The sequence below is a fragment of the Rhinatrema bivittatum genome, chromosome 6 (assembly GCF_901001135.1).
Source record: "Rhinatrema bivittatum chromosome 6, aRhiBiv1.1, whole genome shotgun sequence".
Taxonomy (NCBI): Eukaryota; Metazoa; Chordata; class Amphibia; order Gymnophiona; family Rhinatrematidae; genus Rhinatrema; species Rhinatrema bivittatum.
This window is the reverse complement of record NC_042620.1, coordinates 84,391,975-84,407,341: the sequence shown is the minus strand read 5'-3', so window position 1 is coordinate 84,407,341 and position 15,367 is coordinate 84,391,975.

The following is a 15,367-nucleotide window of genomic DNA, read 5'->3' as shown; positions in this document are numbered from 1 at the left end:
CGATAACAGTTGCTAACTCCTCCCTCCACAGGAGCGAACCATAACAGATTGCTAACTCCAGTGGATCTGGTTTTAAATTGGAGAAGCAGTACTCCTGGGAATCCAGCTTAAGGTATGGGATGTCAGCAACCCCATGGACCCAGCACACCTCTCTGCCTTGCAGGCTATACCACGCCTGGCTCAACGCATCTCAGAAGAGCAAGAAACCTTGGAGAAATTTACTGCAGCATTCCATCAGCTTCACACACAGAAGATACAAGGAACAGCTTCTACCCAAGAAGGTCAGTTACAGGAGGTAACTTTAAAGACTGCTGTTCCACTGGCTGCTCCTATTCGCTTCTCCGGAGAACTCCAGAAGACGCGGGGCTTTTTGAACCAGTGCAGTATGCATTTCACCTTACAGCCTTCATTGTTTCCCACAGGTCTCTCTAAGACCACTTACATCCTGTCATACTTTGATGGGAGAGCCTTGTCATGGGCATCTACCTTGTGGGAATGCAAGGACCCTATTTTGCAGGACATAGAAGGATTTATGGACTTGTTTAAATCCATTTTTGATGACCCTGCTCGTATGTCTGTTGCTGGGTTTGCTTTAGTGGACTTGAAGCAAGGCAACAGATCATTGGCTGAATTCACCATAGAATTCAAGACTCTTTCAGCTGAACTTCACTGGGACCCCAGATGTCTCAAGACTCTGTTCCGCAGAGGCCTGGATACCCACTTGAAAGATGAGCTGGCTGCTCGCCAGACACCTGACCCGCTGGAAGAACTGATTGCCTTAGCTACTCGGATTGATTGTCGCCTCCGAGACAAGGTGAAGGAACTCTGGCCTAGGGTGTTGACTGGGTTGAAACAGGCCAGTACCCCTGCACCTTGGATGGGTCCAGCAATATGGACACTGTATCAAGTACTATTTTTAAGAATCTGCAACTGGACAATTATCTTTGAGCTCAAAAATTCACTTTATTTCATATATATATTAGGCACTGCTTATATTTATATTTATTGCTACGTTAAATAGTTATACTTCTTATATAAAATATTATATTTCTTTATTTATTACCAGTTAAAATATTATTACTTTATTTAGCACTATGTTAAATTGTCAACCAGTTATACTGTTCCATATGTTATACGGTTCCATGTAAAGCTCCGCTCTTTGTTGAGCAGTTCTTCGTTGTATGTAAACCGGAGTGATTTGTAGTCCCTACAAGAACTTCGGTATATAAAAATTAAAAATAAACAAATAAACAAATAAATAAATAATTCCTGCTGTTGATAAAGATGAACCTATGCAACTTGGTCCTGGTCACTTTACCTCAAAGGAGAGAAGATTTCGGAAGAAACGCAGCCTGTGCATGTACTGTGGTCAGCCCGTCCATGATGTCTCTACATGCCCCATTCGTCTGGGAAACAGATGGGCCTAAGTCCCGTGGGAGGACTGTTCTTGGGCCATATGGCGTTATCTCCTCTGCTCTCTCGTTCAGTCTCTGTGACCTCTGAACCAGCTACGGTTCGGACCCCTGCCCTGTTGGACTCAGGGGCAGGAGGCAACCTTATTCTCAGACGTCTTGTGGAAGACCTGAGGAGTCCCTTCATCAAATTAGAATATCCATTATTGCATCACAACTTGAAGTGGGCTTTGGATGTTCCTTTACATCACCACTTCTCTTGAGGATGTTTATGACATCCACAGCAGTTCTACTTCTGGCTGCTGATATTCATAGCGGTTGCTATGTTCGCCATGGCTAGATGGCACTCTATATCTTTACTGTCTTCACGGACTATAATTTAGATATATCTGCTATGTTTGTTTCACTCGGAAGTCGTGTCTGAAGTACTACAGCACAATAAATCCAAAGAAGATATCTCTAGCTACCAGACTGTTTGATTTGCTGGTGCTGCCACCATCTCTCTTCCAGCTTCATCTACGGAAGAGTTATCCAGAAGTGGGTTTGGATGTACCTCAACTTTGCCACTTCTGTTGAAGGTTCTGTGACGTCCATAGCAGCTTAGCTATTGCTGCTGAATTCAACATCTCATCCAGTTACATTACTGAAGATGTTACCCTTAGAAGTGGGGTTGGATGTACCCCAATACCGCCATTTTCACTGAAGGTTCTGTGACATCCATAGCAGCTAAGCTATTGCTGCTGAATTCAACACCTCATCCCGTTACTTACTGAAGAGTTACCTTTAGAAGTGGAGTTGGACGTACCCCAACATCGCCACTTCCGTTGAAGTCTCAGTCACGTCTATAGCAGTTTGCTATTGCTGCTAAATACAACCATCTCTCATGCAGCATCATCTACTGGAGAGTTATCTTTAGAAGTGGATTTTGGACATCCTTCAACATCACCACTTCCACTGAATTCCTCAGTGACGTCCACAGCAGCTCTACCCATTGCTGCTGATATCATCAATCACACTCTGAAAAATTCTTCCAAATCTCAAGATGCATCTGTCACCATTGCAGAAGACGAATTAGAAATCAAGATCAAAGAGGTTTTGGATGTTCGTAAAAGAGGCAAGACTTTTGAATACCTCCTGAAATGGGAAGGTTTCGGCCCCGAAGAAAATTCTTGGGAGCCTCAGACCAATATCTTGGACAAAGAGATGCTTCATCAGTTTCACCTCGCGCATCCTTTGAAACCTAAGCCTGGTACCCGAAGAGGAGATCACCCTTTGAAGGGGCGTACTGTTGCATCCGTCGCTGCTCGATGCCTTCACTCCACCCTCTTTACCTCTGTGGCGACTCCCTCTGGTTCTGATGGATGGTTAGCTGCCACGGAATCTTCTTGCCATCTCCCTCCGGCGTCCCCGGACTGGTACAATGCTGCAGATCTGCCATGTTGCCTGATGATGTAGGGCGCAGGTGCACGCACGCTCCAATTGATGTACCAGCAAGGGTGCGAACCTCGGGGGTGTTCCCCAAGATAACGTCATCTGCTTCCAATATAAAAGGTCTCAGTATTCGCTAACGAATCGAGTTAGCAAGGAAGTGGATTGCTTTGGCTTTCTCCCAAGCTACTCTGCCTCCTCGGACTTACCAGGGGTACCTGCTCCTCGGGGACCTTGCTCTCTTTTCTTTATTTCAGATTGCAGATAGGAACCAGTACTTGCTCCTCGAGGGCCCATGTTCCTGAACACTCTGAAGATTCTCTACTGCCTGGAAGCTATCACAGATACAGACATTTCTCAGCAACCCTGGGATCGCTGTTCCAGTACCTGAGGGACTTCAGCCCTGCTGGGCATATCAGCTCACTATTGCCACATCTGGTGGTTCTACTAACCTGTCTAATAAAAGAACTATCTGTGTCTGACTCCATACCCAAGCCTAGTCGGTGGTCCCTCTCAGGATATCCTCCTGGGGGCGCAGACATCTGCCATCGGCCCAAGGATCCACCTATCTATATTCCTCTACAGCCGAGTGCCCTCTCCATGCACTCCGCTGGTAAAAGATTGCTACTCCTTCCCCATCAGGAGTCTTCAGCAACAGATTCATAACAGATTGCTAACTCCGCAGACTATACCTTAACAGATTGTTAACTACTCCCTCTACAGGAGCTGAGCATATCAGATTGCTAACTTCTCCCTTCTTGAGGAGTAGTTCCAGTCACTGCAAGGATAACTTACAAAACTCTCACTCTGGTCCACAAAGCCCTCCACAACCAAAATATGCATTGGTTTAATGAATGCCTTACATTTCACAACACCATCAGACCTACAAGACAGCAACACTGAGCAACACTAAGAACCCCTCGCCCAAAGACTCCAAACTCAGCTTCACTAATTCCCGGGCACTTTCATCAGCTGCCCCCACCCTTTGGAACAAACTCCCCCCTTCACTATGACAAGAAGCTTGCCCTAAAGAATTCAAACAAGACCTGAAAACTTACCTATTCAAACAATCTTTCACTGAACACCACACCACACCCACAGGACACCCTCTCCCCCTCGTCCTCCTATCCTCTCTGTAGAAAATGCCTCTTTTGTAAAAAATGACATATTGTAAATTGTGTAAATAATGACACTGTTAAGCCTTTCTTTTACATGCTATGCCTTTCTTTCTGTAACTTGTTGACAATTATACCTTCCTTAACTCCAATAGTTCATTGTTATACTGTAAAGCGCTTGTTGCTGATTAATGTTTTATGTGAACCGATGAGATGTTCCCAACGTTCATTGGTATATAAAAACCTCTAAATAAATAAAATAAATAAATAACAGTTTGCTAATTCCTGCTTCTACAGGAGCCGAACCATAACAGATTGCTAGCTCCTCCCTCCACAGGAGCCGAACCATAACAATAGGATTTGCTGAATTGCACAGCCTATTGGAGGTATAGATATTACAAATGAATTTATTGATATTGTAAATGTACCCCCACTCACATATCCATTCACTGTATACAAAGCTGTCCCACTCTCTCACACACATACACACACACACACACACACACAGGTACATAGACAATGTATGTGTGTTGTGCTATGTGACTTCACATACAAAAAACTATTAAACACTAACAGACAAAAAAAACCTGTCAAACCTAGTAAGATTTTCCTCCTCAGTCTCTGAGTGTACTTTCCTCACCTCATTGTCCAGAGGCAAAAAAGAAAATCAGTAGCACTGCTGAAACTGCAATCTCCACATCATCTTTCACCCTGACCCTCTCCTAGTGAAGAGAAAAATCAAAACCAGCAGCAGTGTACTATCTCTATTTCTGACACAGTGAATGAGACCACTGTGACACAAAGAAGTTTAAGAACATCCTTTTACCATTGCCAAATTCAAAAGTTAAGCTTTTTAAAACCCTCAGAGAACTTTGCCTAGCACATCCTTCTCTGCAAAGAGCTAGAGAGGAAATATAGACTGCTTCTTTATACATGCTCAGACTTTACAGTGGGAGGACATCAGTGTTACTTGATCCACATAACAGCTATAGTCTATTTAAAAAGATGCTGCACTGTGATATGTCCTCTGGCTAGTCTCCTTGCCAACTTGTCCTGATTTTTTCCACTGTACTGATGGCCATAGAGTTCAATGGGCCATAGAAATGTTTGAGAAACATAAACAAAAAGGAAGAGGGATACTCGTTTCATTCATGGGACCCCTCTGTTCATTTTGGGGGGCCATGAATGAAACAAATACAGGCTCATTTATTATGTTTTGCTTATTCATTTCAAACTAATGCACATCCTATTAGCTATTATTCCCTGATGAAGAGAGGTACAAGCATAGGCTTAATTCTTTGTTTTTTAATACTGGAAATTTAACTCCTGGTCAGAGCTGGAGTAAAGTTATTCATACTAGTGTTATTATCTTGGGCTGAAACTGAAGTTTCTAGTGTGAGGGTCTTGATCTTAGAATTTATGCACATAAAACACAATTTATGCATAAATCCATTCTCTGTGCATAAAGCATGTTTTATGCACAGAGAATATGTTTTGTATACAATTTGCTTTGTGCGCATTAATCTTGTTTTATGCACTGAAGTCACCATTTGTGTGCACAAAACAATTTATGTGCATAAATCATGTTTTATGTATACTATTCATGTCTTCTGTGCATGTTTTTGGGTTAGTGAGCTTTTTAAAATTCTCAATGCAGCAACTATGCCATTAACTTTCTGCACCCAGTGTTAATTTTTACTACAAGTAAAGAAAATTTCAGCTAAAATTTAATTCACAAATTTTACTCACTGTTATTGTAAGTCTCTAGGTACAGGGAAATACATCCTGTACCTGAACTTAGCTCACTTTGAGCCACCAAAAAAAAGGGCTTGTGTTAACTATAAATAATAATACAAAATATCTTCTAAAGTGATCCAAAACTAACAATTTGTATCGGTTATTTATTATATTTAGTAACAGCATAGATGAGGACATTAAGAGAACCTCATTTTAAACAGTGATCTGTACTGTAGCAGAGTAATATTGGTAACTATTAACACTAACTACAGAGCATCATCTTCAGGGAAGTTTAAAGGTAGGTAGTGAATCAAGAAGAGCTTGTCAGATATTCTTCTGTGGCCCTAATACTTGTACAGCAAAGTACTGTTAATAATAGTTTAAATGTTGCAGTTGCCAGTCACTGCTCCTTCTTTGTAAATGTTACCCATTTCATAAATAAATCAAAACCCAAAGACCTCAGGTTTTCAGAAACTTAAATGCTTTTGTTAAAATTGTATGAAGCAAATTCACAAACACATGATTTATATTATCTCAGCACAACACAGGAGATGATAGAATATACTATTTAAATTAACTTCTCTCCCCAACAAATGAAATCAATTCTGTTCTTGGGTTACTTTTCATCTGCCTTTTGTCTTGTTGCCGAATCTTTTCTATTTCTCTCACTCATTCATCTATTGTGCCCTTTCCTTGATCTGATAGCATTAAACATATAATTAAGTCATAAAGGAGGGAACTGATGAGTATAGCAGATGGTAATTGCTTCCTACATTTGAATGAAATGATATGCATTGCTACAATTTACAGCTCTTGCCTCATATTTTATTCAGGAACCTTTTATCTCTTTTCCTGCAGAATTATTCTGCAATAAATTTAGACATCTTATCAATAGCTTGTGTGATGGGAGCAGAATCAGAGCAATATTGAACTTTATGCATCCTAATGTTTAAAATAATTTTCTATAATTGAAATATCGGCTGATGAACATCATATAGAAAAGAAAAAAAAAACAAACAAAACTTGGATCCCTTAAATTTTGTGGTTAATAGTTAAAGGAAAAAGTATTTTAGACCTCTGTAACTTCCCAGCAGGCCATGCACTTAAATTAAACTAGAACCATACAATAGTTTTATTTTCTTCTGTTCTTAATCCTGATGCACTGAGAGTTTTAGTAAGTGTGATCTGTGTAATCTTCTGTAAAATGGATTTGGGCGAGAAACCCTTACCTCACACCCAATAAATAAATAAACAAACCACTTTGTAGACTCTTATTCAGATACTGGGTGATTTTCACACTGCTTTATCATTCTGTTGGTTCAAATTCTGCAGTATAGGTTATATATATATATTACTTAGTTTTATAATGTGCAGAACATTTAAACATATATTTCATGGCATTATTTAATGGCTTTTCTACCTAAAACTTGGAAATCAGGATATAAGAATGGTTCATGGCCAACTCTAATATTTTTGTGCCTTACAAAATCTTAAGATCCTACCAAATTGTCATTCAAGCAAAAAAACAAAAAAAGATTGATTGTTTCACAATTTATATTATATTGCCCCAATATTTGCCTAGAAAATTATTTTTGATGCACTAAAGGACTGATTCACTGGTTTTTCTCCCATTCTAGATCTATGGGAATAAACCTGGAGAATTCAGGCCCTATGTGAGTACAAACTATATATATTTTTAGCATCACAATTCTAAGAAAAAAAAGAAGCAAATATGCCAGACCAATTTCCATATGCCCAGAAGAAACTGAACCTGAAAAATAAAGACATTTCCCCCGTTTTAAGGTCATATTTAAAGATATTTCTGAGTCATCCATGTACTGTATATAAAAGATTTGGCTGTAATGAGAAAATATAGAAACACCTTACTAAAAATAAATATTAGCCATCTTGTTTCCTGATCAGGTTTCCCAGTTGTCCACAGTCTCTCCTGTCCCACCGATACTATTTCTCATGATGGTGCTGGCCATTTGCCTTATAACAAAATGGCACGGCACCATTTTGTTGTACAGCAAACTGGCCAATGCCATTATGGGAAATGGGACTGGGGTGGAGGGAAGCAGGAGTGACTGGAGATCACTCCCGCCCCCAGAAAGGACACCAGACTTTAGATTGTAGGAGTCTGGGTGGAACCTGAGAGAGCCTGTAGTTATAAGAGAGTCTGGTGGGGGAGGGGGGCGGCCTGCAGTGGTAGAAAGAAGAAAACCCAGGAAGGCTATTTTAAAATGGCAGGGGTTTTTTTTTGTTTTGTTTTTTAATAGTGGCAGTAGGTCACCAAACAAAATGGAAAACAAATGACATTTCATTCATTTTTCTTTTGTTTTGAAAATGAAATGAAATGACAGCACATGCCTAGCAGCCATGCGGGTCTTCTGAAAAATATTCTATAAGAGGGTGTATGACTTCTTAAACAGAAGCAACTTAGAAACAAACAGGTTGAATATGTTGACAGATAATGACTGCAAGGACCATGCAGTTTCTTCATTTTTCCTTCCCGTTGCAGCACTGCGGAAAGTTTTATCCCCCTCTCTACTATTGTATCCAAAAGAGTAAAGATCCTTTGTGCTTGTCCCCTCCAGAGGAGATGCTTTAATCATTCATTTCTTTTTTTAATAGCTTGCTATCTTATTTTCTTTTAAACTTTGTTAATACAATTTTTATGTTTTGCATAAAGCTTTCTGTTCATGTGCTGGCTATAGAAAAAAAGAGGGTTAAGAGACCAATGATTATGTATCCTGAAATATGGCAAACATGAAATGCTAATGAAACAGTTTTGTGGACTTTACCACTTGATAGTGTGAGTACATGAACACAGTATTCTCTATATCAATATATGAGGTCTCCTCCCTCTACTCAAAAAAATCATAAAATACAAAAAACCACAGCTTCCGCTTATGATGGTATTTTGAATTACTTTGGCTATAGAATTTAGACAACAATTTAGTATGCGTGTAAGCAAGGAATCAATGATTTATGGTTGACACATTCTAAATAGAAAAGTACATTTCACAAGTGAGAGTTAAGGGTGCTAATTTACTTATCCATAAAATAAGCAACAGAAAGCTAAGGAGTAATATGACCTGAAGTTGTAATAGAGTGCTTCATTTAGGGTATTGTTGCTCTTGCACTTTCTCCTGTTCCTTTGGGTTTACAGCTCGATCAGAACTGGCCCATACCACATTTTTTACTTATGGCCCATGTAGCTTAGCCATTGCACTATCAATGCTTGGTAAACTGGTCATATGTGCACAGTGGCTGGCCAATAAGCTACACGGCTGAGCAATGTATAGCTTTTTCTCTTCCTATATTCCCCAGGGCTGTAAATGTATCCCTAGACTTGGCTGAGCTGAAGAGCAAAAGCCAGGTTCAGGGATGAAACACAGATCTCCTGTGTGGTAGCATTATGCACTGCTTACTGAGCCGTTGGACTGACTCCAAAAGAATAGCTTAAATATGATTAATATTATGTTCTAATACAGTGCTTCTCATCCTTTTTTATTTCATGGCACACTTTCAAGTTTTCCCAATTCTGGTGGGACACCATACTAAGGCCAGGATTCATCATTCTTGACAGAATGATGTATCCTGCGAAAGCAGGGGGGGGGGGGTGGGGAGGGCCGTGCAAAAGCCCACAGCCTTCGCACCACAGCGGTACGATTTTGGGGGCCGCAGTGCACCAGCTGCCGGCTTTCGCACCGAATAGCGCCACCGTGAAAGGTGGTGCTATTCGGCGCACTACTGCTGACGATGTTTGTAACATTATCGCCGGCAGCGAAGACACCGCCTACTCAGCCTCTCCCTGCCCTGACTCCTCCCCTCCCCGCCTCCTCCCCTCCCCCTAATTTGCATGATATCACATGTGAAAAGGCCCTTTTCGCATGCGATAGAGGCTTATCGCACGCGATATGGCCGTATCACGTGCGATAAGCCTTTAGAAAATAACCCCATAACTTTTGTACAATTATCAGTCCTCCTGTTCCTCCCAGTGGCAGGAGGAGAGTAGCACTTTTACCTGCATGTGCCTCATTCTGCCGGCTTCAGTCTGACATCTAATACACAGAACCTGATGATTCTATGAGATTACAGGGTCCCACACAGTCAAACATCAGATTGAAAACTGGCAGGGGGTGTGCACAAAGATAAGATGTGCTGCTCTTCTCTTCCCAGTTGAAGGAGGGAAATAGGATAAAATAAATTACCAGAATTCCGGTAGGTGAATCTGGGACACTTGTTCACTGTAGTGTGAGTAGTGAGTTAGCAGTTTATTTTGGTGGGAGGGGGGAAGTTTGGTGTACTATCCCCATGGAAAATTGTAGTAATTTACTCTCAAATATACTTAAAGCACATTCTTTAATTTTTGGTACCATAAAATATTTTTGAGCCTAATACATAGTAACATAAGACTTGCCATACTGAGTCAGACCAAGGCTCCATCAAGTCCAGTATTCTGTTTCCAACAGTGGCCAAGCCAGATCACAAGTACCTGGCAGGATCCCAAGGGGTAGACAGATTCCAAGCTGCTTATCCCAAGAATAAGCAGTGGATTTCTGCAACTCTGCCTTAATAATTGTCTACGGTTTTTTCCTCCAGGAACTTGTCTAAACCTTTTTTAAATGCAGCTATACTAATAGCATTCAGCACATCCTCTGGCAACAAATTCCAGAGCTTAATTATTATAAATGTTTCTGAGATGGTAGGTATGTCATGAATACAAGAGAATAAATTATACACCGAAGAGTTGAAATTAACCAATAAAATTCAACTTTTTCCAACATGAAAATGTTATGTGGCAGGCACATCCAGGTCACAGATTTTGTGCCCCAGTATATTTTATACTGATGAGCTATTAATATTCTTTATCAAACAATACAATTTTCCAAACTTTGAAGTCTTTTGCTTGCTTTTCTGGCTGATTGTATCTCTTTTTTCTCATTCTCAGGTCTTCTCTCACTCCTCTTTTGTCCCCCACCCCTCTCTCTCTCTGGTGCCCACTTTCCATCTTCTTTTTCTCTTTCCTTGAGTGGAATTTTTAATACTTTCTCTTCCTTCAGTCTTTCTGCTTTTTTTCTTCATGCTCTTCTTTCTCCATTCTTCCTTCTCTTTTTCTTTCTCTCTGTCCTCCATTTCTCATGCCCTTTCGGCTCATCTCCCAGAATTCCCCTACCCCTAAATCCAGGGTCCTCTCTCTCATTTCTAGCTCTTTATCTCCCCTATCACAGGTCCTTTCTCTTTCTCAGTCCATCCAATAACCAGTCCCCTCTCCGCCCTCCATACTGGCTTCCCTTCCCTCTTCTATATCCCATGTTCTTTCTCCTTCACCCTGCTTCCCCAACCCCAGATCTCTCCCTCTAATCCACATCCCTCTTTCTCTCCTTATTCCTGAGTTATTTCTCCTCCTCTGACTTCCTAGGACCGGGTCCTCTTTCCCTCGCATCACCCTGCCCCTTATCCAGAGTTTTTTCTCCTTCCATTCCCTAGGTCTTCTCCTACAGTTTTCTTGTTTTTCCACCTTCACCTTCACCACTGATCCTCTCTCTCTCTCACCCCCTCCCTCCTCTGGTATGGCCAAGCTTGCCCTTCCAATCCTCTCTTTGCCCTCAAACCCCAGCTGGCAGGTTCAGCAGTACTGAAAACTGTGTCAGCATCCTGTGCCTCCACTCCCAAACATTTACAATGCTCCTAACCTCCCCCAACATTCATCGCCTTTTGCAGTGCCTCTCTCAAGCATTAATCCCTTCTCCCTGCATTTCCTTACAGCATTCATCCCCCTTCCCTTTCCATAAATCATTCTCTCCTGGTTGTATGTCTAGGTGACTCCTTACTTTGTTGTTATCTGAGTCCCAAGCTCCTGTAGCACAGACACCTAGGGCCGCACAGAGCAGCCCTGTACTCCAGGCAGCAGATGGGGTGGGTTGGGGGGTGGACAGAAGGGGAGGAGCTAAAGCAGGGAGCAGAGGTTCTTCCCTGTCATTCACTGCTGCAATGTGGGCTCCCTGCTCATGCCCCTCCTCTCTGGTCTTTTTCAGTGCCGTCTGGTTGCTGTGGGGACAGAAGGAAGAGGCTGAACAAGCAAGCAAGAGATTTGAAGCAGTGTGCAATAGAATCCAGTATGACAGGGGAAAAGGCCGAGCTGTGCCATTTTGGAAAATGGCCTCTGCTTCCAAGTCCCTTGGGGGAAAAATACCACTGCTTAGTGAATGAGTTTCTTAAAATCCTAAATCTAGGCAAATGAAATGCTGTTCTAAATTTAGGACCCTGTTTTAAAATCCTAAATTTGTTTGAATTTTCAGCTGAAAACTTAAGGTCTTAAATTCAACTGAAAATAGCTGCCTAAATTTAAATATTCACTTTTTTTTAAATATTAACCTCATGGTAAATAGAGAAGTTCTCATTATGATTATTGATTTTAGTAGCGCTTGGTTTGACCTAAGTTTTTTTTTATTTTCCAGATTATTATATATAACATTTTGTTCCATATGATAGAAACTAGCTTGTCTAAACATGACATATTATATGGACACAATACCATGAACACAAATTTATTTGCTCAATTATTTTGTTGTCTGGAGTAGGTGAATTCAGCATCTATGCTTGTGTGGCTTGAAATTTTGTGAATTAATTACACTACAAATTTTCTTTGTTCTTAATTTGTACATTGCTCCATAGCTTAGCATTATGTAATACAGTTCAGTAAACTCATAGTTAAGTGATGTCTTCTATCTCAAGTTCACAACATAGAGCAACACCTCTCCACAATTACAAAAAAAAAAAAAAAAAGAGAGGGAAAAACAAAATAAATCAAAAAATAATTTAACCAAATAATTACCAAAAATATTACATATTAAAAAAAGGTTATACAAATATATAAAAAACAGGATGAGACGGTATTAGAAAAAATGTTGAGACAAATGTAATCTGCTGTCTCTCACCTGCAATGGGCCTCAGGCAGTATCAGTATTACTTGCACCCCAAATTCAAATCATTTACTGTCCGACTCCCACAAGCCAAAATTCTCAAACTAACTTACTTTTATTATTACCTAGATACTCACTACTGCACACATAAATTTAAAATGAAAATTAAGATCACAAAAAAATTGTTCTCAAACAAGCCTGAATAGTAGCTTAGAAAAATAATGCCAAGTACTTAGCTTCATTAGCATGAAAAACTCCACTTCATAACTACTTCAAAACCAAGTTTCGGCAGATACTGCCTTCCTCAGGGTATTTTTTTTACTGCTTACTCTAAAAACAAAAACAGAAAAACAATATTAAATGCATAATACCTAAGTTTAAAAATATATAAAAACATCCACACACACATACAATCAATACCATTACTTTCATGGGCACATCATATGGAGTAGCCAATAGCATTCACATAGCTGACTGCACTTCCTTTTTTTTACAGGGATGAAGAAAGCTGATGTCAACCATACCAGAAATGAAGTCATTAAGCTGATATTGTTAATCAAACTGAATAGTACCTCTAACATCAATCTTGAAAAATGGACCAGTCAATTTCCCTATTTAGCCCCTCTGGTTGTACCGTGCCAAAATAATAAATACATTTCTGCTCCCTTTGTAGCAAAATTTTGTCAAAATCCCCTCCTCGTGGGGAGTGCCTAGCTTGCTCAATTACTGCAAAAGTAAGATCTGTAAATAAATGTCCCTTTAATAAGCAATGTTGCACTAAGGGTGCTTCAACGCGTCCCCGTGTAATAGCGCTTCGATGGTCAATAAGATGTGTTTGCAGAGAACATTTAGTTTTGCCCATATATAATAGGGTGCAGGGGCACCAAATACCATAGATTACACCAATGGCAGAACAGTAAGTCCATGCAAGAAGATAAAAAGATCCTCTATTCAAAAATGGCAGAATCTCGCCAGAAAAGGATTGCTGACAAACGGAGCAACTGTTACATAAAAATATAAGAACATAAGAAATTGCCATACTGGGTCAGACCAAGGGTCCATCAAGCCCAGCATCCTGTTTCCAACAGTGACCAATGAGGGCTACAAGTATCTGGCAAGTACACAAAAACTAAGTATATCCCACGCTACTGCTGCTAGTAATAGCAGTGGCTATTTTCTAAGTCAACTTGATTAATAGCAGGTAATGGACTTCTCCTCCAAGAACTTATCCAAACCTTTTTTAAACCCAGCTACACCAACTGCACTAACCACATCCCCTGGCAACAAATTCCAGAGCTTTATTGTGCGTTGAGTGAAACAGAATTTTCTCCGATTAGTTTTAACACTGCTGCATGCTAACTTCATGGAGTGCCCCCTAGTGTTTCTATTATCTGAAACAGTAAATAACCGATTCACATCTACCTGTTCTAGACCTCTCATGATCTTAAAGACCTCTATCATATCCCCCCTCAGCCGTCTCTTCTTCAAACTGAACAGCCCTAACCTCTTTAGTCTTTCCTCATAGGGGAGCTGTTTCATACCCTTTATCATTTTGGTTGCCCTGCTAAGTACCTTCTCCATCGCAATTATATCTTTTTTGAAATGTGGCAACCAGAACTGGAAACAGCTTAGCATCATTGTTAATTAAAGTACAGCAAGCATTCTCATTATAATTCGAATGTACTAAAATATCTCTGATATTTTTACCACATCTCAAAGCAGACATTGCACCTGGCTCAATCACTTCATATACACAAAGAACATGCCTTTGCTTCCTGATACTCTGCTGGACATGATATATCAATGATGAATAAGGTAAAACACAAACCATTTTCAAATTCTCCTCCTTCTTTGGTGGCATAAAAAGCAAATCCTGATTCACCCACCGGGTCCTCTTATATTCTTTCTTTAAAATATAAGTAGGATATCTACGTTCCTCAAACTGTTTTATCATTTCCTTAGCTTTAGTTTTATAATCATATATACATATATCAGAGCACAATCACCTTAAACGAAAAAGTTGCCCAGTCGGTAAATTCACACTTAAGTGCTGGGGATGACAGCTATCATAATGGAGGAGGGTATTTCTGTCAGTTGACTTACGGTGAATAGTAAAGCCAAAACCATATTCCTGAATGGAGATGAAAATATCCAGATATGGTAAACTGACAGAACTAAATGCAGAACACGGAATCAGAATTTGAATTTCACTTCTGCATTTAGTTCTGTCAGTTTACCATATCTGGACTCCTATCCCATATAATCAGAATATCATCAATAAATTGCTGCCATAATTTGATGCGATGGCTATATGGGTTTAAAGGAAACCACTTTTCTTCAAAACAACCCACTCAATTTGTCAGAAATAATCCTTAGAGCATCATCCAGCGGTATATTAGTGTAAAGCGAGACCACATCAATCGTGGCAATAGCTAAAGTCTGACTCGGGAAAAGTGTTTCAGCCAACTGTTGTAAGGTGATGATTAAATCTGCAGAATCTCTCACAAAAGAAGACAGAGAAATTACTGACGGTGCCAAAAACTTGTTAATAAAGATTGATAATATTGCAAAAAGAGATCCCCGAGCTGAAATAATAGGATGGCCAGGACGTTTCTGTAGCATTTTGTGAATTTTTGGAAGCATATAAATTACTGGGTCTTTGGAAAATCAACCTTCAAAAAGCGCCATTTCCTTGATGTAATCCATGACTTCTCAAATGCTTCTTCCACAATTAAATCAACTT